The sequence below is a fragment of the Lissotriton helveticus genome, chromosome 4_1, assembly GCF_964261635.1.
Source record: "Lissotriton helveticus chromosome 4_1, aLisHel1.1, whole genome shotgun sequence".
NCBI lineage: Eukaryota > Metazoa > Chordata > Amphibia > Caudata > Salamandridae > Lissotriton > Lissotriton helveticus.
Genome location: NC_136063.1, coordinates 685,520,454 through 685,546,375, shown reverse-complemented (window position 1 = coordinate 685,546,375; position 25,922 = coordinate 685,520,454). Strand labels below are relative to the sequence as shown.

General features: G+C 41.9%; 1 protein-coding gene across 1 annotated transcript in view; it reads right to left on the bottom strand.

Annotated features, from left to right (window-relative positions):
• LOC144827299 (uncharacterized) overlaps nt 1-25,922 on the bottom strand; it is a 1,220,416-nt gene that overhangs the window by 604,147 nt on the left and 590,347 nt on the right. The window lies entirely within an intron of this gene.

Here is a 25,922-nt window from a genome sequence, read left to right as displayed (position 1 = left end):
GTCCTCCGCTACCTTGTAGGCCAGGATTTTGACAATTTTATCCCCTCCCTCATATTGCGCTATTCTAAATTTATGTAAGTTAGCACTATTTTTTTGAAAAAGTTTAGCCTTCGTATCTACTTTCATTTGCCCTAGTTTTAGACTTATATCAGCTACTGTCGGTAAGTTTTTCCGTAAAGCTATAGCAAGTAGTGTTTCTTGTGCAGCAATTTGAGAAATTAACAATTCATTCAGTTTGCGACGCTCTGCGTTTTGTCTAAAGACATATCCTTGCGTAAAGCCCCGAATACTTGCTTTGCAGGCATCCCAAACCATGTTACATGTGGTAGAGTTCTGATTAAGTTTAATAAAATCTAGGAGATGGGTTTTGAGTTTAGCTATGAAGTCGGGATCTGATATTAAATATCTAGGAAAGGAAAATAGCCTGAGGCAAGGTCGAGTAAATGGGCTAGAAAATGACAGCATTATAGGATTATGGTCCAAAGAAATACGGGGGCATACCTCCATAGAACTGGAGTTCAGTAAATTATCGTTTAGAAAAGCCATATCCAAACGAGAACAGGATTTATGGGGTGCAGAGTAATATGTATACCCAGGGGTGTTCGAATGGATATAACGCCAAGCATCCTTAATATTATGAATGCGACACATATCTAGGATGGAAGCCCTGGTTTTACGCATCCTCTGCAAGTTCCCGGGTCTGGTGGTGTCTTGATGGTGATCCATAGTACAATTAAAATCGCCCATTATGATGAGCTCCCCCTCCGAATTCAAAAGTTCTAAATTCAAATGATCAAAAATCTTGGGTTCGTCCCTATTTGAACCATAAACCACACAAAAAACATATTTATGTTTTTCAATGCTTAACTGGGCAATAACCCATCTGCCATCCTTATCGTAAGTAGTTTTCAGAGTTTCAGCCCTAAACCGTTTATCTTTAAGGATGGCGACACCTCTAATAGATGCCCCAAAAGCTGAACAAATTATAATATCATATCCCAATTGTGTTAATAATTTTTTATCCTTATAAGCAATATGTGTTTCAGACAATAGAGCGATATGCGGGTTGTGCAGTCTCAGTTCTTCCGACACTAAGCATCTCTTCTTCTTACTGTTTAGCCCCGCAACATTCCAAGCCAAGCATCTTATTTTATACATTAAAAAAAACGAGACAACAAAATGACATAGTTAGCCAAGTGGAGTATATCAGTTCCTGATCAGCGTAATAAAATATGGATTCATTCATATTTTTGTTCCCCTTTATCACATGTCTCCCCATCAACTTGAAAATGCATTTTGTGGTTTTATCCCCCAAACACCCTGCGGAGAGCTGAGAACCCCCCCACCTCCACCCCCCTGTCTCCCACCCACCGGGGGAGAGACCCTCTACAGCTTCTGCTGGCGTTGTAAAGGCAGCGCCTGGAGTGATGCGCCTGGTGCAAACCCCACCCCCCACTTGACAGTGTATATTGGACGCTACTAAGAAAAAAAAAAGGTAGCTAGGGAGATAAAGGAAGAGACAAAAAGGAAAAAATGAGTTAAATCTTAATCTCCCTTATCTGCAATGTCAACTGAACAATTCTGCCCCCTCAATTGGTGTGATTTACGTCAATCTCTAGTTAGATTAGATAGCATCAGCTCGGCTTTCTTTGTATCAGTAAAAAAATAGGTTTGACCATCTTTAATAACTTTAAGCCGGGCAGGTTCCTGGAGAAAAACTTGGCCACCAATAGATTTAAATGGATCTTGCCGATTGGGACTGGGATTCCCAAATTCAGTGTGCACACCGCCTACCCCTAGTCCAAAGAAACAAACAGGTACATGCATCATTGTTGCCATTTGCGATTCCTTAATTGCGAAAATTAAGGAATCTCAATTAAGGAATCGCAAACGGCAATGCATCAAAAATTCGCAATTTTTTAGCGATTCCTTATTTTTCCTTAATTGCGATTCACAATTTGCGAATCGCAATTAAGGAATCCCTTCCTATTCATTCCTATGGGCCAAAAGGCCCATAGGGATGAATGGGAAGACAATCTCAATTTGCGATTCGCAATTAGCTAATCGCAAATTGAGATTGCGATTTCAAGGGTGCAGAGGTGTCCAAAGGACACCCTGTTGCACCCCTGAAATCAATCTATGCACATATGTTGTGCACACACATGCCCCAAGGGCATGTGTGTGCACAACATGACAGTTTGAAAAATGCACAAAATTGCATTTTTCAGATGTTTCGCAAATTACCATGAGGTCCAACCTCATGGTAATTTTTTCCTCCTAATCGCAAATTGGGATTCCTTAAATGCAATTGCATTTTTAGACATCGCAAAAAATAGCGATTTCTTGTATTTGTGGTTGATGCATCCCAAATAGTGATTTAGGAATCGCAAACGGCCGAATTTTGCGATTCGCACCGTTTGCGATTCCTAAATCACTTGATGCATGTGGCTGAAAGAGAGTAAATTTCCTCGTCCCTTTCTCTTGTGTTTCGGTAATTTTTTACTAAGACAGGCGGTTTGGCAAAAAGCACGTCCTAATTCACCCGTAACTGCAGAAAATGTGTCCCTTTTTGTTCGCTCAGATTCTAGCCAAGCCACCATGGATAGACGATGGCAATTACGCAAATTAATTGATCCATTTAAATCTATTGGTGGCCAAGTTTTTCTCCAGGAACCTGCCCGGCTTAAAGTTATTAAATATGGTGAGGATCTCATAATATATACTGGCCACTTAGAAAAATCATTTCCAGAGATATGGTCAGAGATAGAGAGTTTTGGGAGGGTTTCAGAATACCTGATCAATCAACAAAAAAAAGAATTGATGAAATGGAATATCCCTTTTAGGAGCATTTACTTGAAGAAGGAAATCAGATACCTCGGTGTTCAGATAGTTTAAAACATTGATAAGATAGCCCAGGTCAAGTTCGAAAAAGTCACAAAGAAGGTCGGTTCACAAATACAATCATGGGGGGGCCCTTACACTCTCTTTCCTCGGCAAGTCGAATTTATTAAAGATGTCAATACTACCTAAGTACACTTTCTTGTTTAATGCTATCCCACTTGACTTCCTAAAAATTTGGTTTAAGAAGGTGCAAGGGCTTTTCTCCAGTTTTGTGTGGGGAAATAAAAATCAGAGAATAGCTCTAAAGAAATTTAGAAAGAAAAAAGCCTATGAAGGCATAGCTACTCCCGATCTAGATTTGTAATTTTGTGCCTTCCACTTAAAAAACTTCAGACAACTGTTGATGGAGAGTTCAACTTTTTCCCCACTATTTAAGGCCCTTACAATCGATTTTTCTCACCAAGCAGGTTGTTTCTTTCTAAAATTTGGCCATCCAATATTTTTTAAGAAGGTCAAATTGAAGATTTTTCTGGCTGCCACAAAGCTCTGGTCTCAGGTGAGTCGAATTCTAATAATTTTGTACTACAATGACGTTGCACCAATCTGGGATTCCCCAGGTACACAGGTGTGTTTTGAAGATGCCCTTGCTTTTCCCCTTCGCGCTTGTGGCATCAATTCATGGAGGCAACTAATAGTCAACGCTGAATTTATTTCCTGGTCTCACTTCTCGGCGATCTGTGAGAACTCGGTTTCAAAATTTAAATATTATCAATTGTCAAGCTGGGTAAAATCAATATGAAAAGATTTAGAAGGGAACTCAGACTTGATGTCAAAGATATGCTTACGGCAAACAAAACCGAAAGAAGTGGCAGAGTGGTACTGGCTATTAGTCCAAAATGGAGAAGAGATGCAGGCCTCATTTATAGATATTTGGAAGCAGGGCCTGCTGAATGAAGATCTTGAGAAAACCGGGCAAGTATATATGTCTCTCTTATGGTCGTATGTGAATTCTGCACCGTTAAAAAAGAATCACCTCTTCACAGTACACAAAGCTTACTGGACACCACAGAAAATATCGAGGATGGGGAGTCGGGAGATCAAGAAGTGTCCAAAATGTGGAGAAGACAAGGCAAACAAGGTCCATATGTTCTGGAGCTGCCCTGTAATACACTCCCATTGCCAGAAAGTTGGTAAGACCATTTCAGACATTAAGGGGTTTGAAATAAAACGAACTACACTATCTATAATTTTTGGGATACTACTGAGGGACTTAGATAATCACCCTCTAACAAAAAAGCACAATGCACTTTTCTTTACATTGATTTTGTTGGCTCGTAGAGAACTTTGTATCAAATGGATTTTACCCTGCTCCTCTACAGAAGAAGAATGGATGTATTCCATTCAGAGGGTATCCTCACTAGATCAATCAAGTAAACAGAACAGAAAACCCAAATATTGGGACATTTTTGGATAAATGAGTGGACACAGGCACTCCAAAGGTATCACACTAGGATCGCACATTATACATATATGTTCCCGGCTCTCTTTCTGCCTATTCTTTTATTGATCTCTGCTATTTATGCAATTTCTTCTCTCTTTTTTGTATTTGTGTTCTTGGTCCAATGAAAAAGAATATGCTTTAGAGGTTGCTTTGGTGGCAGGGCCATCTCTATCTCAAAAAGGAGGAAAGCAACAGTATCAGAGTAGAATCAACATTAAGGGTTAGATGCCACACAAGAGGCCGAAGTTGTGGACCCGGAGATATATGTTATCTTCCTCTCCCTTGTGGAGTGACCGGGCTTAAACAATACTTTTGCTACTTGAGTTGGTCGGAACACTCTTTTCTTGAACTCAAGGAATATTGTGGATAAATAAGTACTAAAAAATAAAATTAAAAAAAAAGTAGCCCAATGTTATCCTATGGAGAGGTAGGCCTCACAGCAGTGAGGGGTTTTCACTCCTGGGACATGTAAAACTTATATATGTCCAACTTTGTAAATACATTACACCCTACAATATGGGCTCTTTAGCGCCTACCCTAGGGGAGACATATGTATTAAAAAAGAAAATTGAGACCTGGCATAAATGTTGTTTTCCAAGGTTGAAATGTCAGTTAAAATTTCACATGCAGGCTGCAATGGCAGGCTTGAGATTTGATTAAAGGGCTTCTTAACTGGGTTGCACATTCAGTGCTGCAGGTCAATTAGTAGGATTTAATTTACAGACCCTGGGTACATGTAGTACCGCCTTACTAGGGACGTAAAAGTAAATTAAATGAGACAATTGGGGATAAGTCAGTTTTACCATGTTTAAAGGAGAGAGCCCAAGCACTTTATCACTGGTTAGCAATGGCAAAGTGTACAAAGTCCTAAAATTAACAAATATTAATTTAACAAAACAGCAGAGTGGAGGCAAAAAGTTTGGGTAGAGAGGGTGAGGTTCAACACCCTTCATCTCTCTTAGTGGAGTTGCGGTGATGCCCAGTTCTGGGCATTGCAGATGGGCAGTAGCAAACACCTGTGGAAATGCTATGAAGTGCTGGGAGAGTGAGTTTTTCGTATTGATTTTTCAAACAGTCCCTCTTTAAACCTGTCACGGTACTCTACAGGATCTTGACACTCAGCCCACCAGTACTGCTGTATCTATATTCAGACGAAAATAAAAATGCAAAAGGCCTGTGCTGTGAACTTTGTCTCAAAGTCTGCTACAACCCAAGCTCTGCACTTCACTAGTGGATGATTGGATCCTGCAGATCCTTCTTTTATCAATACATGTAATGCCATCACTGAGATGCTATGTTTTTTTTATTTTAAATTGGTGGTTTGTGTTTGCACCTTCTGGGGGTGGGGAAATTCATGGGGGCATGCCTATGCTTAGCCAGTGCTATGTTTATGTCCTCACAACCAGTGTAGTGATTGCATAAGAAGAACCAGATTTATACTTGGATTGCATTCTGCAGCACACATAGAATGGGGAATATGCCTCTAAGAATTGTTTATGTGCAGGAAGGGTTCCTTCCTGCACAAAAACAATACTGCCTGCAACACAGGCACCCTTGCACCATGACGCAAGGTTGATTGTATTGGCGATATGCTGCACTGTGGGTGCCAGCCCAGTGAGAGAGCAGGAATGTGCCATATCTTGATCAGGGTTTGACTTCGACCGAAAAAAGGCCTGCACACTAAAATAAAAGTTTCCCCCATTTTAGAATCAGGAAGGTAAGAAAGTGGCCCACGTTTGCAAATAGGGCAGTTTTGAACTTGTAAAGTCATGTTGTGTATGTGTTTTGCCAGTCATGGGAGGCATTAGTGCTTGTAACAGGCAATCTTTGTGGTAATATTAGGGAAATTAACAGTAAAAACCGACCCACCAGACCATAAAACAGGTCCACTATTCTCCCCAAAAACATTGCACACACTGACCTGTCAGGCCAAGCCCTCGAGCACAGCCTGATTGCTCTATAAGCCAGTCTGACCCTGATCTCGATAGATATGGCACATTCCTTCCTTCTCCATTTGATGCAGCACAGCAAGTTGTCTTGCTGCATTGTGCTGCACCAGAAGATGAAAAATTCTGCCTTGTAGTGTTGTTGTCCATGTATTTATGTACCACCAGGTATGTGAACAGTTCATGTAGTGTTGTGTGCAGAGATAACTCCAGTGATCATGAAGGTGTATGACTGTAACGTTGTGCTGTATATGGGCTTCAGGTATTCTTACAAATCTCATCACAATGGCTGCTGGTGACCATGGATGTCATTTAGGGGTCACTGTGACCCCTGGCTTGCCTCTTGCCACAGTTGGCACTACTCTTGCTACCCCTGGCTTCAATATCACAATGCCAGGGCGAAAAACAGAAGATCAATGAAGTGAGAACTGGCACATTCACGATTTCAAGCTGCTTGCTGGTTTGTCCTGAGACACATGCACCTGAATTCGGCAAAAGGCTAAATTTTCATTTTCTAACATGGAAGGGGTAAGAGGAGGCATGGCCTTCTGCACCTAGACAAAATCCTTGGATCCTACCGTGCTGACCTCGATGTTACCAGGAGGGTGAGTTTAAAAGTGCACATGTGCTGCTGGCATATTGGCTTGTTGCAGTTAGTTTATTGACTATGATTCAAACATTTCTTTATGTTTGATAAGCCAGCCTAATTGTTTTTTCGAGGTTTCCCCAGCAGGAAGGAGTTGGGGCGCCGGTCTGTCCTCGGTGGGCCGAGGTTAAACAGCAGCCTTTCTGCTGTGATCTTCCTCAGGAACACAGGTGTGACTTTGGCATACATTGCTAGTTCAGTGGGCTTATCGGCCCGGAGGACGCCTCTGTCACCCAGGCAACATGAGGGTTGGGGTCCGTGCTGTGAGGGCTTCCCTCCTTGCTACCGTGCCTCCTCAGCAACCCGTGGCTTCAAGCGGTGCACAGAGAAGTCATGCATGTAGGTCCCAAACAGCGCAGAGTTGAAATGTGTGAGCCCACGAAGTCATTTGGATTTAAAAGTTGTAAAGTAGGTTCAGCCATTCACACTGCAACATGCAGCAGACCAGCTCAGCAGAGCTAGTTTCAAAGTGGCAGTCCCTCCTGGCGGCACAACAATCAGAAGCAGCTGGTGAAAACAGCTGAGCAGTTAGCAAAGTGGCAGTCCCTCCTGGCAGCGCAGCTCCTCAGTCTCCTCAGGACTGAAAAATGAACTATTTAAGGGTGTCCCGGGTCCCGTAATTATTCATAAATGTGCCTTTGAATTGGGGGAATCCATTATACAGGGGCGACTTTCTTCGCCCCATGCCAAAGGCACTGCTTATGTGATTGCTTTTTTCCTCGTTGTTTCAATCCTCATATTTCTCATATTTTTCTATATAAAATACCACTTTCTCAATCTTTTCTTTTTAGTCCACTTAATTCCACACGCTCAAAGTGATGCCATTTTTCAAGGGTTTCTCATGTTTTTGGTGTGCCCATCCAGAACTCGCTTCAAAAACACGTACTGACGCATATATTGATCCAGAAGCAGTATTTAATAAAAACCCAATGCATTTTGGGCTACTGGGGCCCTTCGTCAGGGGCCACTACAAGTAAACAATAAAACATATATTTGTAATTTCATTTCATCAATGTATATATATCATCTGTTAAAACATTCGATTAACGGCATAACTCACTCCTCCTCTCCCTAGTACCAACATTATTTGCTCAATAATCTAGTATTTTACTTAATGTGTGATTAATCTTTCCCCATGTGTTTGTAAGCAGAATACCTCTTGCGACTATTATTTTAAACAACTGCCCTTTTGTAGTAAGCTTCACCGTTACATTTAACCATTCAATCCTTTGCTTACTTCCTGGGCAAGGCACTTTACCAAGGAGCACGCAACATTAAGAAATACGGATGAATTTGGATTTTTGAACATAAAAAAAAAGGAGTGCATTCCTTATCTTTATAAAATACTTTTTGAATTGGGGGAGACATCAAAGAAGCCTTTGAACCTTACAAGGTCCTTGCCCTTCCTTCCCAATCTCCAGATGCACTACAGGGGAGTGTGCAGCTCTTTATGTGAGGGCAGGCACAGCCCTATTCAGGTGCAAGTGTCAGCTCCTCCGTATCACTCTTGCTCGGGGAGAACAATCAGCCTGGTGATGGGCCTTCAGGCTATGAGTAGCACACCTCAGCTCCCTTTGTGTGTGACTGTCTAGAAGGAATGCACAAAGCCCTTTTTTCCCAACCCAGATGCATATTTAGAGAAAGGCAAAGACACAGAATGGTAATAGTAAATAAAAAAGCTGACTTTCCAAAAGTGGTATTTTCAGACCTGCAATTTACAAACCAACTGTACTAAAAGATGTGTTTTTAAGTTGTGATTGCAGAGATAACAAACTACAATTTTCTATCTGCTCTCAATGGAAAATTACACTCACAAGACATTTTAAGACAATCCCCACGTTAACCTCTGAGAGACAATGGCCTTACAATAGTTAAAAAGGAATTTCACGGTTTTTCACTACCAGGATTTGTAAAACTCAAAGGTACATGTTCTAACTTTTAAATACACTGCAACCTGTCCTTCGGGCTGCCTAGGGCCTACCTTAGGGTTGACCTACATGTAATAAAAAGGGAAGATATGGGCCTGACAGGTAGTTTAACTTGACAGGTCAAAATGGCAGTTTAAACCTGTACACAGCTGAGCCATATTTACACGATCAGTGCTGCAGGCCCACTAGTAGCATTTAATTTACAGGCCCTGGGTAGACATCGTGCACTTTACTAGGGACTTACAAGTAAATAAAGATGCTAATTGTGGATAAGCCAATGCTATCATGTTTAAAGTACAGAGCATATGACTTTAACACGGGTTAGTAGTGGTAAATTGCCCATAATGCTAAAGCCAGCAAAAATGAGGTCAGCGACACAGGAGGTCAGGAGGCACAAAACTTGGGAAACCATACCAAGGATGCCAGGTCTAACACGGCTAGTAGCCCTTTCACAGAAAACCAACAATTTAGAAGTGCTTTGATGTTAAGACATATATAAAAATACATATCCTATTTAATAAGTTACAGCTCCTTGCCTAAGGGCTCCAAACGCCTTCCTTAGGGGAGACTTACATATATTAAGGGATGTGGGGGCTTTGCCATTTGTTTGAAAGGCAAAATCGAACTAGCAGTGTTATCATTGCCCTTCCAGTCTGTAGTGGCAGGTTGGGAGCCATTTTATGCATTGTCAGACACAGGGTGGCACAAGTAGTGCTGTAGTCCTGGGTACACACTCTGCCTTACCCGTAGGTACAGGGACTTATAAGTATGTCAGTACTTGCCAATTTGGGATAGCCAATTCGACATATACTTTGTAATGGGTTAGAACACTGGCACTGAGGTCAGATTGGCACACCTCAGTACACTCTCGGAGTTGATAAACCAGCAGCATCAGTCCAAAAATGTGAACATGAACTTGTAAAAAGAGGCATTTCATTATGTTATTCTTATTTATGTGTAGCTGCAGATGTTTACTGCCAGAAACAGTTCAGGGCCACAGGGCCAGCCTGGCTTACTGGGCCACAGCCATGGTGGTTGAGTTGGTTTGCCTGTGATGTCCTAGGGTCTGTTCTACTATGGCTCTGCAAACTTTGCCTAGTACAACCTCTACAGCACTTGATTCTCAATGGTAGCAATGGCCTCCATCTCAGAACTGAGAAGCCAAGAACTTTGTGTGCTGGCCACCTCAGTGGCTGATACACAAGCCAGGTAAACATATTCCTAAGTCTCCACACCAGTTTTACTCAATGCTTGCTTGACATTACTGATGAGCGCTGAACGCTTTTAGGAAGTGGAAGTAACAAAATGCTACACAGGGTCCATCTTCATGTGTTATCCATTGGGCGTGAGATGTGAAGGGAAAAGCCAGATGACAAGACTCAGTCAAAAGCAGTACCAAATTTAAGGAGGCCCCTTCCATAATGTCCATTCATTAAGTATTACTATTACGAAAGCCTCCTAATTGATTTGATACAATTTGCACTGGCTGATAATAATAATAATCCACATTTGTAAAGCTCACCACCACCCGTAAGGGTCTCTAGGCGCTGGGGGCCGTCAGGAAGATTAAGCAAGCTATTGCCCAGAGTCACATGGGGCTGGGCTAATCTGCCGCCGGTGCCGGGGATCGAACCATGATCCCCAGATTCCAGAGTCAGTCGCCCTAGCCGCGGCGCCACACCTCTTCCCCTGAAGGAAGGTAGTTACATTTATGCACGCAAGATGAGGGTTTTTAAGCACTGGCATGTGGTTACTTGAGTTAATGTGCAAGGGGTTTTCGGTAAGCTGATATTTCATGGTAGACAGAAATATGTGAACATACAGTATGGTTGTAGAAAAAAGGAATGTTGACAACATTTGTTTTGTTGTCTCATACTTCAAATTGCAACATTCAAAATGTAAAAGTTTAAAATATGTGTGAAGTGATACCCTTCCTAGTAAGTATAAGTATGTGTTATTTGTATAGCAAACACTTAGTCGAAATGCAGTTTAGTGCTGTGCAGAGATTGATTCTAAACAGTGTGTGCCGGGTTCTGGGAGGGGTGTTTGGAGTATTTACTGTTTCATTGTGTAAACTGAACACCATCTGCTTTAAACGGGGGACAGATTCCATGAACTAAGCACTATATTTTCTGTGTTGCTCATGTTTCTTATTTATTTCACACTAGTTATATGGCACCTCTGCTGGATGATGCTAGTAATAATGTAATTAAAAGTTCAGTGCTGGGTGCTCCTGGTACGGTCCATTACTAGAATAATAACCCAGCTAATAAGTGTTGCCACTATTCTTTACTATAAACTGAAACCGGTGTTTCAGAAGGCTAAGGCTTCCCCTACAAAGATCTGTGTCCCCCCTGCACTCAGACTTGAATCCCAGGAAACCCTCTCAGTCTTTCATCCATCCAAAGTGAATAAAATAAATGCCATTGAATTTAGCAAAATGAGACTTGACCACCTCAAGTAGAAAAGCAAATGGCATTAGGTTCACCGACAAATAGACATTGGAAGTACTGATGGCTGTAATATTGCCTGGTATTTGCGTGTGCACTGGCAAAGAGTGGTTGAAACTGTGCCTGAGGATGCTGCTCTGGTTATTGGAAGCAGGGTACGCACATTACAACTTTCTGGTCTACACATCATTAGTATTCATCATTCCGTCAAGGCAAGAAGAAGCTCTGTGTGGCATGTGTATAAGATCCGAAAATTAAGAATTTTGTTATTGTTTACTAAAATATTGACTATGTATAGCAAAGGGTTTCTATTTCTAAATTCACTTCCACATTATCATAGAACATGGTTAATATTTTTCATACAATAGATTTGTTCTGAATTATTTGTGTAAAAAAATATGTCAGGAGAGCAGTGTTGCTGAACTCATAGACGTTCCCTAATTAAGCCTGGGTATTTTAGGTTATGACTGCATGTGACTGTATTTGCATATGCAATCACAACTGTTTGCAGATGGGTAGATAGTGGGTGCATTGCTGATATATGACTGTATATTAGTTAAAATATTTTTGATAACTAAACTAGACATCTATCTGTTTTAGCCACTGTTAAGGAATGTTCTTTATCTTGCAATTATTTTAGGGTTTTTAAGTTTAGTGATGTAATACTGGTGATGTCATCAGGGTCAGATGTCATGTGACATCACCAGCTGGATAGACATCCGGTCCTATGATGTCGCTTCCTGTGATGTCACTGCAATCAAAAAGTGTGTGATGTTACTCCCACTACCCCTGACATTTTGGAAAAATTAAGTACATGCTGGTGACTCATGCCTTTCTCTAGGGACATATTATTCAAAAAAAGCGATGCCTTAGGTCTAATTAAAACAATCTATTTTTGAAAGAGCAATATAATTTATCTCCTCCTAAATGAAACTAATCATGTTCACGAAACAAATTCTACCTCATTTATATGACTCCATACCCAATCCCGAACATAACACAACATTTCTGACTGGTACTTTATTTTTTGTCAATTAGAAAATTTTACCACAAAGGTTTGTTGATTTACAAACCAATATTTACGTACAATGACAAACTAAACATATATATACACACATTACTTTTTACACATATATATTTATACACATATATTAACTTTTTTGTATCTTTTTCAAGTATGTTAGCCCAAATTTTTTTGAAAAAGAGGATGCTATATACATGTACGGCTAAGCATTCCTGTGAAACAAGATCTAACCAGAAATCAAAAGAGCAAGGAAGGTCTATATTGTTTCAACCTATCTTCTTATTATACTCTTTTTAAATATATATTTTCACAACGTAAGATTTTTTAAACTGGTGTCTTCTCGTGGGTGTCGACGCGTTTCAGCCCATTGACTACGGGCCTCATCAGGACATGCAACAGAAATTTATTCTTGTTATACTTTAGTAGTTTTCTGCCCTGCGCAGCTGCTTTTACTGTAATGGGTTGACTATATAGCAATGTAGTGTGTATGCTAGTATTTGCATGTGTGCATGTAGCATGTTTTTTTTGTGTAACAAGTACAGTTGTGTGCACTTCCCTTAACTGTGTTAATTTTTCAAGAAAGGTTTCTTGTGCTAACTTGATTTAATATGGCTTGTGCGTAATTGAGCACAATAAACTGCGAAAAAGTTCAAACAAAGCATTAGATCTGAAGTTAAATGAGAGAGAGAGAAAGGATAGCTATCTAATGGCTGTATTGCACAATGTCAAACCAGGAAATATGCAATCAATCCACCTTTGCTGCTTGACCAACCTGTGGGATCTTAGACAATAACTTTTCAAATGTGCCTCATTTTCCTTCATCACTTTTAAGAGTATATTGACCTTGATGCTCTAATCAACCACTTAGACTTCTCCATTCTTGCTTGTTAAACCTCGCCTCTCCTAAGTCCATATGCAGCTAGCCTAGCAAAGCATTTTAAACAACAGCAACACTGTAAACAGATTGCTGCTCCCACAAATGCATCAAATGGTTCAAAGGTGGGCTGGCAAAACTAAAATTAAAAAACACAAATTTGATTGTGAAGTTTAGAACCATGAGAAAAGAAAACTCTGAAAATAAATCAGGCACTATAGAAATATGATCTACTACAACACACAAGAAACCCTTTACACAATATTGTATTGATGTCTTAACAGCACAGCAAGCATTTTAAAGTAGGCAAGGAATTTTGCAATCTGAAGGCACTGAGCAAATTCATTATCCTTCTCCAGACGATGTAGTAAACTCACAGAACACTTTACAACCAAAAACCCACAAAAACACAGCAGTACTTCATCAGTTAACATCAATGGTGTCCTTTGCGGTTGACAGGGGTCTCAATTGCAACCCCTAGCTTCAGGGATGTTACGAAGGGTCTTGCAGTTCCTGTGGTGCAGGGGGGGCAACCCTCCAAGGGGCCTCATTATGCCCAAGGCCAAAGATTATTTGTGAGAAATGGGTATATCAGAATGGGTTGGTTTCAGCCGAGTGTGTATATTTATGGACTTGTTAATTGCTATTGCCTTTCAGGTAATTACCTCAAATTGAAAAGATGCCTCTAAAGTTTCCTTCTCCGCCTGGTGGAACCTTCTTTGTTATCATCATAGACTGGACAGAGCTTCTTCCAAACCTTCTTAACAACTTATTCGTGAAGAAGCCTTCTGGTCTCCCCTTACTAACTACTTATTGGCATCTGCACTACCTGATCAAATAGTTCTTTTGTTTATCAACCACCACGAGTACTTTATTTTTTTATTATTTTTTTATCTTTTACTTTTATTTCACTTTTTTTTTTATTTCCCTTGATATGTTACATATGCAGTTTTTACTCTGTTTTTGGATACCAATGTGATTTGTACAAGATTATTGTTCTATTGTAATATTAGATGAAGATATTAATATATCTCCAATTTTGTTTCTTCCTTCTTTCCATTCCATGTCATTTCTCCTTTCTCTGTCCTTTCCTCCCTCTTCTTTGGATTTTCCTTTCTTCTGAAAAATTGAAAAATGTAAAATGCTATTTATTCTTTCAGGTACACATTTTATTATTGCTTTCTTTTTGTGGCATATCTTTAGAGCCATGATAAGAATGTTTACAATATTTGTTCCACCAATTAATGTATTCAATTGTTATATCAATGCTACCTGTTTTATATGCTTTGTTGTTTATCGTACCTATGTTTCTAAGTACTTTAATTAAGCTCTTTAAACAAAAAAAAAGCAATGGGAATATCATAGGAGGGGCTAGGGGGCACAAGTTTGCATTACGCAACTCTCTGGGTTACCCTTATGACCTCTGGCTCTGCTTTTGCAAGGAATAAGCTCAAATTAGTGCTAAGAACACAGGGATAGCTCTGCGTTCCTTTTTGTTCTGCCAGTTTAGGCCACTGCCTACCAGACAGCGCAGCTGCCTGGTTTGCTAAAGACATATTAGGGAAATTCAAAAAAATGACCTTGAAATGCATTCTACCCATTGCCTCCCATTTGCTTTGTGGTTTGTAACTCAAATTTGTTTGCTATTTGCCAGTCTTATTTGCTTCAGGCTGTGAAGCTCGAGTTCATCCCTCTCGTTTCCCAAATCTTGTTTATTGTATTCTTCCATGATCTTGCTTTCTGTAAACAGGCCTTTAAATCTTGTTCTTATCTTGTCACATTTGCTGTACATTCAAAGACAGAGGTCAAATGTCGGGCTGTCTTTTCCAAGAAGATTGATGTTTATTTTTCTTTCTCTTATTTCAAAGTGAGAGGATTTACGTGACAATCATGCTGGCTAGTGGGGGACCACTTGAGGAAGGCTTTACAATGTGATTTTTTTGTCTCATGCACAACAGCTTTTAAATGACTTTAAATTAACAGTGCTGATGATCAAATCAATACATTCGGTGATGACATTTCCACTCATCGTTTGTGACCTGTATACTTTCATGTGAGTGCAAATTTAAAGGGCATTTCAATTGAAGAAGTGTTGTCTGTAATAGCAGTATGCTACCATACCATGCATACTCCACATTACACCATTGTACTCCACTCCACGCCAATGCACTCTACTCTGTACCACTCCATACTACACCACTTGACTCCATACGTCACTGCGCTCTTATCTGCACCACTCCACGTCTCTCTATTCTATACAACTCCACTTTATTCTTTTCCAATACACTCTATCCCACACAACTCTACTATACACCACTGCACTCTTTGCCACTGTAGTCTACAGCACTCCATGCCACTCCACTCTATGCCACCCTACTCTGCAACACTGCACTCTATGCCAATGCACTCTAATCTGTACCACTCTACTGTATGTTAATGTTAATGTTACACTGCATTTCTAAAGTGCACAGCTACTCAGAGTATCCCGGCGCTGCTACCCTGAGCCCCCACCACTAGCTGAAAAGAAAGAGCCACTAAAAGAATGGACTCAGAACAAAAGTGTTTTTAGAATCTTTTTAAAGATAACCGGATCAGAAATCCTCCTGAGGGCGAGAGGAAGCTCATTCCAGGCTATGCCAGCCTAACGGGTGAAAGAGCAGCCACCTAGCCTATGGCGTGAGAAGCGCAGGTTCTGAATAAGGAGTTGGTCCGAAGACCGCAAAGTCCTGGAAGGAATATAGAAAGAAAAGCGCTTCTGCAGGTAGAGTGGGCCCAAGCCATACAAAGCCCGATGGACAATGGCCAGCGTTAGAATAATCCAACCGAGAAAGGATCAATGCCCGGACTACTGTTTCTTTAGCCTCCACAGGCAGAAGGGGGAGGAATTTACGCAGAGTTTTAAGTATGCCAAAACAGGTCCCTGTAAGTTTTTTGACATGTGTTGCAAAATTCAAATTTTCCTCAAACCAGACCCCCAAGTTTTTTGCAAGGCCCTTGTCTGATTGGGGGGGGTGGAAAGTCCGGGGGCCAAAGTCTGGTTCTAAAGCCCGCAGGAAACGCTCCAAACAAGATCACCTCTGACTTCTCCTTATTGCACTTAAGTGGTGCATTGGCCAACCAGCGAAACATCGCGGAAAGACAGCACTGGGCCGTGTTGACCGAGTCCTCACCCCTTCTCCAGGTAAACAATAACTGCGTGTCATCCGCGTAGGCCATCACCCTGGCCCCCAGTGACTCCGCCAGGTAAACCAGGGGAGTCACAAAGATGTTAAACAAAAGGGGGCTAAGGGAAGAGCCCTGCGGGACACCAGTGGAGAGAGGGGAGGGGGACGAGGCAAACGGGGGGGAGCCAGACTTTTTGTGACCTATCCTCCAAAAAGGATTGCAGCCAGCTCCACGCCGTACCTGCAATGCCGATGTCAGTAAGTCGGTCAAGGAGGAGAGAGTGAGGAACCGTGTCGAATGCCGCCGAGAGATCCAGCATCACCAGAGCTGCTCTCCCACCAGCATCCAAACAGTCCCTAATTGCCTCAGCCACCTCCAGCAGTGCCGACTCTGTACTATGGGCGGCCCGGAACCCCAATTGCACAGGATGTAGCGCGCCCGACTTCGTCACATAGTTGGTTAACTGCAAAGTGACCACCTTTTTGCAAACCTTAGCCAAACTAGGCAAAAGAGAGATGGGTCTATAATTACCAGGAAGCGAGGGGTCCAAGGTGGGTTTCTTAAGTAATGGAAGTAGGAGGGCCTGATTCCAAGCGAGCGGAACGTATGCCTCGCGAAGCGACTGGTTGATCAGAATAATGACTTCCGAATTAACCGTGTCGGCTAGATCAGCCAGCAGCCGAGCTGCGCAAGGATCATTGGGGGAACCAGATTTCAACGCCCCAAGGATTTTGCGAGAGGCCAAGAGGTCTATGGGGCAGAAGGCCGAGAAGGAGTGATCTGGGACCTTCGCCACACTAAGCCCCCGCTGGGGCCGGGGAGGCGTCAGGTTTTTTGGAAAGGAGTCTTGGATTTCCCTGATTTTCTCCCTAAAATGATTGGACAGAGTATTTTCCCAGATGACTGAGGGCGTAGCCTCTATCTCCTGTGCTCGAGGCGTCACAAAACTCTGCACAATGGCAAAGATTTCCTTCGCATTATTGTTATCCCTATCAATGCGCGCCGCAAAATGGGTGCTTTTTGCCAAGGAGATGGCTGAATAGTACAATTTCTGTTTGTTCCTAAGAGCCTGTTTGGCCGTAGGACAATAGCCGCTGGCCCTCCAAGTTCTCTCCAAGACCTTACAAGAGTGTTTGAGATCCCTCAACTCTGCGGTGAACCAAGGCTTGGAGGGGGTTTCTCTCCCCAACTTACGGGGGCCAGAGGCCGAAAGGCCCATGACAGCATCACTAATCTAATTTGAAAACGTAGTAACATTCTCCGATAGTGTGCTCCCAAGGGACGGGCGCGAAGCACCAACTTAGCACTCAAAAGCACAGTATCAATCTTTCTGACCCTCGGGGCACGGTAGCGGGGTGGTGGTTGGTGTTCTTGCAAGGCCGTCCACGAAAAGAGTACTGAGAAGTGGCCTGACCATGTAACCGGGAGGGTTTTTTGGATCAGAACCGGAAAGTTGGAACAAATAGGATCCAGAATGTGGCCCCCCTTATGGGTAGGAGTACTCACCCACTGGGAGAGCATGGCTAACTGGAGAGTATCCCGGAAATCAGCAGCGTCCGGCGACTCTGCCGAGTCCAGATGTAAATTGAGGTCGCCCAACAGCAGAAAGTTGGAAAACCTTAGGACTCTCTCCGCTATGGTGTCACCACAAGTGTCCAAAAATGCTCCCGCAGGACCCGGAGGGCGGTATAGTAAAGAGCCACCCAAGGTGAAATGGGGCGACAGTTGTAGGCTGAAATCTAGGGCCTCACAACCTACCCAATTAGTGGATTGTTCCCCCTGAAGGACCCAGCATTCTCTATAGAATATGGCAACACCCCCCCCCCCTCTCCCCAATGGGCAGTCACACCGATGTATTTTGTACCCAGGGGGAGTGGCCAGCGTAACTATAGGATTTGAGAAAGCATCTAACCAGGTCTCTGTAACAAATAAGAGATCAAGGTCAGAGTCCAAGATCAAATCAGAAATGTCATTATGGTGCCGTTTAAGAGATCTGGAATTAATGAGGCAGGCTTTAAAACTGGCCAGAAGGAGTGCACTGTGTGCCAGTGCACTCTATGCCAATCCCCTCTATGCCACTCTAATCTACTCTGCGCCACTACACTCTCCTCTGAAGCCATCTACTCTATACCACTGCACTCTACGACACTACACTCTGACACTGTAATCTGCTTCACTGAACTCTATGCCTCTGCACTGTACTACTCCACACCACTCACTCTATGACATGCCACTGCCCTCTGCACCACCCTATGCCAATGCACTCTACACCACTCTACTCTGCATGGCTCCACTCTAGGCCATGGTACTCTGCAACAATTGACTCTATGCCACGCTAATCTACTCTGTACCACTGCACTCTAGTGCACTCTACTAACCCTTTTTTCCCTCTTCTACCCCTCTGCTAGCCTTCTAAATCCAAATAACTGACTAACCTATTCACCACTCAAATTACTTGCATAATTCACTGAACTAATTTAACACTAATCCTTTATAGGTTCCCATAGTAGCGGGCTACTCACCGGAAAAGCGCTTTGACGCCTCGTCAGGAGCAGTAAGTGCTATATAAATGCAATTACAATTATGCTACAATACTCTATACCAGTCCACTCTACGTCACTTCACTCTACTCTTATTCTACTCTATGCCACTCCACACTACTCCACTCTACGCCACTCCACGCTAATCCACTCTATGCCATTACACTCTACACCAATGCTCTCTACACCACTTTGCTCAAAACCAATACACTATATGCCACTGCACTCAATGCCAATCTACTCTGCACCACTGCACTGCATGCCACTATACTCTACTCTGTCACTTTACTCTGCACCACGTTATGCCACTGCACTCTAAAGCACTCCACTCTTCACTACTGCACTCTATGACACACTACTCTGCTGTACTGCATTCTCTGCCACGGAACTCCCTGCCACTCTACTCTATACCAATATGCTCTGCACCACGTCACTCTATGGCACTGCACTCTACTATGCACCACTCTCTGCCACTCTACTGCACTCTACGCCAATACACTCTACAACACTACCATCTATGCCACTCTAATCGACTGTACACTAGTGCGCTCTGACACTGCACTTTACATCACTTCACTCTATGCCTTTCTGCTCTGCTTTGCACCACTCTACCCTATGCCAGTGTACTCTACTCCGCTAAAGCATGCACCACTGCGCTCTTCGCTGCTGAACTCTTCACCATTTCAGTCTATGCCACTCCACTCTCCACCACTTCACTCTGCCCCACTCCATTCTGTAGCACCGCACTCTATGCAAATGCACTCTCTCCCACTACTCTAAACCACTCCTCTCTACCCTGGACCACTCCAATCTGCCCTGCACTACTTCACTCTAAGCCACTTTACTCTACTTTGAAACAATACAGTCTAAGGCACTGCACTCTATTCCACTGCACTTGATGCTAATCGACTCCGTGCTAAACCACTTTACTCTACAACATTATACTCCACTCTATTCAACACCCTCTATGCCACTGCCCGTTGCTCTACACCACTCCATGACACTCTATGCCACTCCACTCTACAAGCCTCTACTCAACTCTGACCCTGTACTCTACACTACACCATTCAACTCCATGCCCTTCCACTCTATGACACTCTATTCCCTCTACAACTCTCCACAACACTTTATGCTACTCCATGACACTCCACTTCACTCTTCTCCACACCACTCAACTCTACTGTATGCTACTCAATGCCTCTCCATAACACTCTAATTTTCTCCACTTTATGACAATCCTCTCCATACCTCTCTCCTTTATCCCACTAACATTTAGCCATGCTAAACAGCAGCCTCTCTGGTGAACAACATTGCTAAAACGTATCGGCAAAGCCAATAGCTCTTGCATAGACGAGACCTATTGGCTTTGCCAATGCTTGTTTTAAATGAGCGGCTGGTGAAATTGGGCAGATAATTCCCTTGTTCTGTGGATTCCTGTGCGCTTGTAAACAGACCCTTGCGCTGGGGGAATGCAGGCTGGGACAGGGAATGTAACTCTTCACTCTAGAGTCCAAAAATGGATTGGAATATGGAAATTAGGTTTACCTCTTTTGCTGTGGTTCCTACTTCTAATCCACAAAAATTTGCCCCCTCTCCAATTATTTTACATTGGGGACCAAATACACTCTTATTTTAATTCGGTCCAGTATATTTATTTATACCTTTTAATTATATTCTTTTGTACAAACACAGTTTCGAATGGCAGAAAAAGAATACACCAAACAAACAATTACTGACAAAACTCATTAAATAAACAATTAGCACCAAAACATATTTACAAAATCAACGAACAATGAATAGACACAATACATCCAACATTCAATATACATTGCAGTGCAAGTTTTTGCAATATACGAAATCAAATCAATGGTCAAACTTCATGACATTAGCAGAAGTTACTACATTTAAATCAGGAAAAGAGAAATATATCACAATTCTCCTGAAACACTATAGTTGTTTACAATTCGCTCTTGCTGTAATAGCCGACGCGTTTCAAGTTTAGACCATCAGTGTCCAAACCATCTTCAGGGCTTTGTATTATTCTGTTGGGATGCAGAAAAACGTAGTTTTAATACCACCAAGTCGCCTCTATTTATAAAACGTACTCCACCGTTTGGATAAAAACAACTGTACCTGTGTGAAACTATGTAGATATTTTTCTCACTAGGCACGACTCTTTTCCTCAACTGCCAAGCAGTGCTCTATATTCAGCGTGCAACAGTCTGTGAAACAAACAACATGTTGCCTAGCTTTACTCATTGTGATACTAGGAGTTTAAGGCCACCTATTCCTCATTACAACAATTGTTTTTCATACCTTGGACTGCGCTATCTTGCGTATCACCGGGGGGCGGGGAAATATCTGGTTCGTTCTTCTTAAAGTCCTAATTAAATGACATATGACCTGTTTTTAGATGAACATTGACTGTCAACTACGACAATTAAGTACGCGTTTTTTTCTTTTTTTCGTACCTTGAAATCATGTACTGGTGGCAGTCAAGGGCCTTTGTTTTCTTTCTTTCTTTTTCTTTAAGTCCTCCACGTCTACCTGTTTGTATAACATGCTTGTGAGTCACATCGTTCATAAGTATTCACATATTTATAGCTACATCGGTCAAGTGTTAATACAAGGGAAAGAGGAAGGTTTCTTGGGGAGTAAAGAATTCGACTTTTTGAACAAAAAATTTCCACGAATACCAGTACTATATTTACTCCCAAAAATACACAAGAACCTAGCCGAACCACCAGGGCGCCCGATTGTTTCGGGCTGCGATTCCTGTTTGGAACCAATATCCAAATACGTGGATTTCTTTTTAAAGCCCTTCTTGACGGAGGTAAAATCGTATCTCAGAGATACTACAGATTTCCTACTTAAAGTAGAAGGATTGACCTTTGACCCAACCACACAAATTATGGCAACCATGGACGTCACGTCCCTATATACACAAATACCTCAAGACGAGGCATTGGAGGTAATTGAACTATTCTTAGAGAAAAGGGAAAAGCCACACAGAGTGCCAACCAGCTTCATTTTAAAGCTTGCAGCAATAGCTTTACAAAAAAATTACTTCACGTTCAATGAGCGGTTTTATATGCAAATCAAGGGCACTGCCATGGGGTGTCCTTATGCCCCAGAAATGGCAGTGCTCTACATGGCACAGTATGAGTCTCTATTCATAGAGAATAATAATCCATACAAATGCAACATCAAACAATGGTGGCGATACATAGATGACGTCTGGCTCCTGTGGCAGGGGAGCCAGACGGACCTCTTGGCGTTCCATGGTTGGATTAATAACAGGCACAGGGATATCAAATTTTCCATCGAGACAAGTACCACCAGAATGACATTCTTGGACGTTGAGGTTACCTGTGAGGATATTAATTTAAAGACGTCCTTACACAAAAAATTGACTGATAAAAACACCATTTTGCACCATAAAAGCTACCACCCCACAAGCTTGAAGGCCAATTTGCCTTATGGACAAATGTTGCGTATCCGGAGAAATTGCTCCAAGATATCTGACTATGACCACCATGCCCAGGCGTTCTGTAATGAAATGACGAACAGGGGTTACCCGCGGAAACTGTTGAAGAATTCCCTCAAGAGGGCCAGATGTACACCTCAAGAAACTCTACTACAGGTTAAAGAGAAGAAGGAACTAGATAAACTAGTTTGCGTCACAACCTTCGGGCCAGATACGCATAATCTAAGACAAGCGGTGCTCAAAAACTGGCACCTGCTAGAAAATTTGGAATGCCCCTTTCCACGACCCATCTTCGCATACAAAAAGAATAAAAGCGTGGGGGAGCAAATAGTGAGAGCAGATCTTCCAAAATCTCAGCCAAAACATGACCTTCGAGCACTGTGGGACATGAAACCATTAGAGGGCCACCACAGATGCGGCAATTGTGTTGCATGTGGAAACACGATCGAAGGGAACGAGTTCCAGCACAAAGGAGTTAAGTGGCGACATCTAAGTTTTTCAAATTGTAAAACCAAAAACGTGATCTATGTGATCGTTTGCCCCTGCCAAACAATTTACATAGGCAAAACAAACCAGCAGGTTAACCTCCGAATAGGACAACACAGGTCGAGAATTAAAAAGAAAATACTCACAGCACCTATGGTGGAACATTTCATTGAGATGTCACATAGCGAAACTGACTTCAGGTGGTCTGTCCTCCACACAATGAGCAATGTACAACGCCCTGCGGACATTGAAAGGATGCTACTTGAGAAAGAAGCATACCTCATTCTTAAATTTAATTGCACTATGACTGGATTAAATAATATGACTGAATTGTCAAGAATCTGAGACTTTCCATCAAACTGCTTGGTTATTTCCGCAAAGTTTATAGCAAAAATTCTGGAGTTAAAATATATATTTCGTTTGAGAATTAATGACATCACTGGTTTAATCTGTTTAAACAACATAAGCACCCCCCAAAAAAACCAACTTGTCACCCACGCATTTTGATTCACAATTTCTAAATTCCAAATACACTACAATTCCCATAATGCAATGACTTCACGAGTAGGTCGTTTTATAGCTAGACAACATGGCCGCCAGCTACACACTCGAGCCAGTAGCAACCGAGGAGCACAACAGAAAAAGAGCGCACTGCGTATGCAGGTAATGTAATTCACGCGCCAGTGCAAAATTCCTTTTTTTTTTTTTAACCAGCGCTGAACGCGATGCGTTTAATAACGCGCCAAATTTTTTCTAAAACAGAAAAGGGATATTTGTTATCCGAAGTGCAACCCGCCAAACATTAATCAGGAGGCGAGGTCGTTTTCCTACAGCCCCGGACGGGGCCGTAGACAGGAGGCGAGGGGCGACGCCTTGCGCTACCGAAGATTCAGGTATGTAGACCTGTTTCTGTAGGCAGGCCGCCGATGTAGCTATAAATATGTGAATACTTATGAACGATGTGACTCACAAGCATGTTATACAAACAGGTAGACGTGGAGGACTTAAAGAAAAAGAAAGAAAGAAAACAAAGGCCCTTGACTGCCACCAGTACATGATTTCAAGGTACGAAAAAAAGAAAAAAACGCGTACTTAATTGTCGTAGTTGACAGTCAATGTTCATCTAAAAACAGGTCATATGTCATTTAATTAGGACTTTAAGAAGAACGAACCAGATATTTCCCCGCCCCCCGGTGATACGCAAGATAGCGCAGTCCAAGGTATGAAAAACAATTGTTGTAATGAGGAATAGGTGGCCTTAAACTCCTAGTATCACAATGAGTAAAGCTAGGCAACATGTTATTTGTTTCACAGACTGTTGCACGCTGAATATAGAGCACTGCTTGGCAGTTGAGGAAAAGAGTCGTGCCTAGTGAGAAAAATATCTACATAGTTTCACACAGGTACAGTTGTTTTTATCCAAACGGTGGAGTACGTTTTATAAATAGAGGCGACTTGGTGGTATTAAAACTACGTTTTTCTGCATCCCAACAGAATAATACAAAGCCCTGAAGATGGTTTGGACACTGATGGTCTAAACTTGAAACGCGTCGGCTATTACAGCAAGAGCGAATTGTAAACAACTATAGTGTTTCAGGAGAATTGTGATATATTTCTCTATTCCTGATTTAAATGTAGTAACTTCTGCTAATGTCATGAAGTTTGACCATTGATTTGATTTCGTATATTGCAAAAACATGCACTGCAATGTATATTGAATGTTGGATGTATTGTGTCTATTCATTGTTCGTTGATTTTGTAAATATGTTTTGGTGCTAATTGTTTATTTAATGAGTTTTGTCAGTAATTGTTTGTTTGGTGTATTCTTTTTCTGCCATTCGAAACTGTGTTTGTACAAAAGAATATAATTAAAAGGTATAAATAAATATACTGGACCGAATTAAAATAAGAGTGTATTTGGTCCCCAATGTAAAATAATTGGAGAGGGGGCACATTTTTGTGGATTACAAGTATATAGGACCCAGCCCTCCTTCATCCCCACTAAGGGTCTACCTCCTTTTTGTGTGGTTCCTACTTCAGCAATGCCACAATCGCCGGCAAAGCCAGTTTTCAAGCGTATCTATGACTTCCTTCACCACATTTTCTATATGTGACAAAAAGACCAAAGGCAATGCACCTACAAGTTTAAGACTAAATATTTACTAGTCTTAAATTGCTGTACTTCTTGATCTGGATTGGCATAAAACAAATCTTAATCTTTCAGAAATCTAGTGGAAACATATTCGGCACACTCCAGTTAAAATTAATTCTAATACCTACTGGTATAACTGCATTAAAATCTCCCTTACATCCGGGGTCTGAAAGACTTGGCGACTGAAAAGTGGGTATTACTAGAGGTTTGCACAAGCTGTTGACATCACAGCAAGACCATGCCTTGACCTGACCCCCTCACTCACATTCTGGCAGGTGTGGTACTCGACGCATATGAAACTTGCTCTGCAGCTTGTATAAGTGGGGCGGTTGTACTGGACAGCAAGGCGAGCCTCAAATCATTTTGCTAGAAATGGTCTTGTGTTTCATCTATTCTGAAAACTAAAAGGGATTTCAAAAGTAAATTTTTTGTGTTCTAGTCAAATATATTTTAATGCTGAAATGCTGACATCAATATTCATCATCAGACCAGTGCTAGGAATAGATGAACACATTTACATGTGGTGAGTTAGGACACAGATGGCCAGCCTGTTAGCATTTTCTGTGGACAATCAGCAAGCTAAAATGTTATCTATAGGGAAAAGCAATAATTCTTTTATTTTATTAATGTAATTGCTTCTTCTACATATTCTGTGCCTGCAACCTGACAGTGACATCATAGGACGTCTCCGGAGAAAAGGGTAATGGAGGAAGAAAAATAACAATGATTATACTCGCTTCATGCAAAAAGCCTTGATAGATGAGTTGGGGCCAGATGTACAATGTTTTTTACATGTGCAAACGGGTTTGTGAACCTGTTTGCGCATGCAAAAACAGTATGTGGTTTGTGCAAACCCTATTTTGCAACTCGCAATATTTTGCG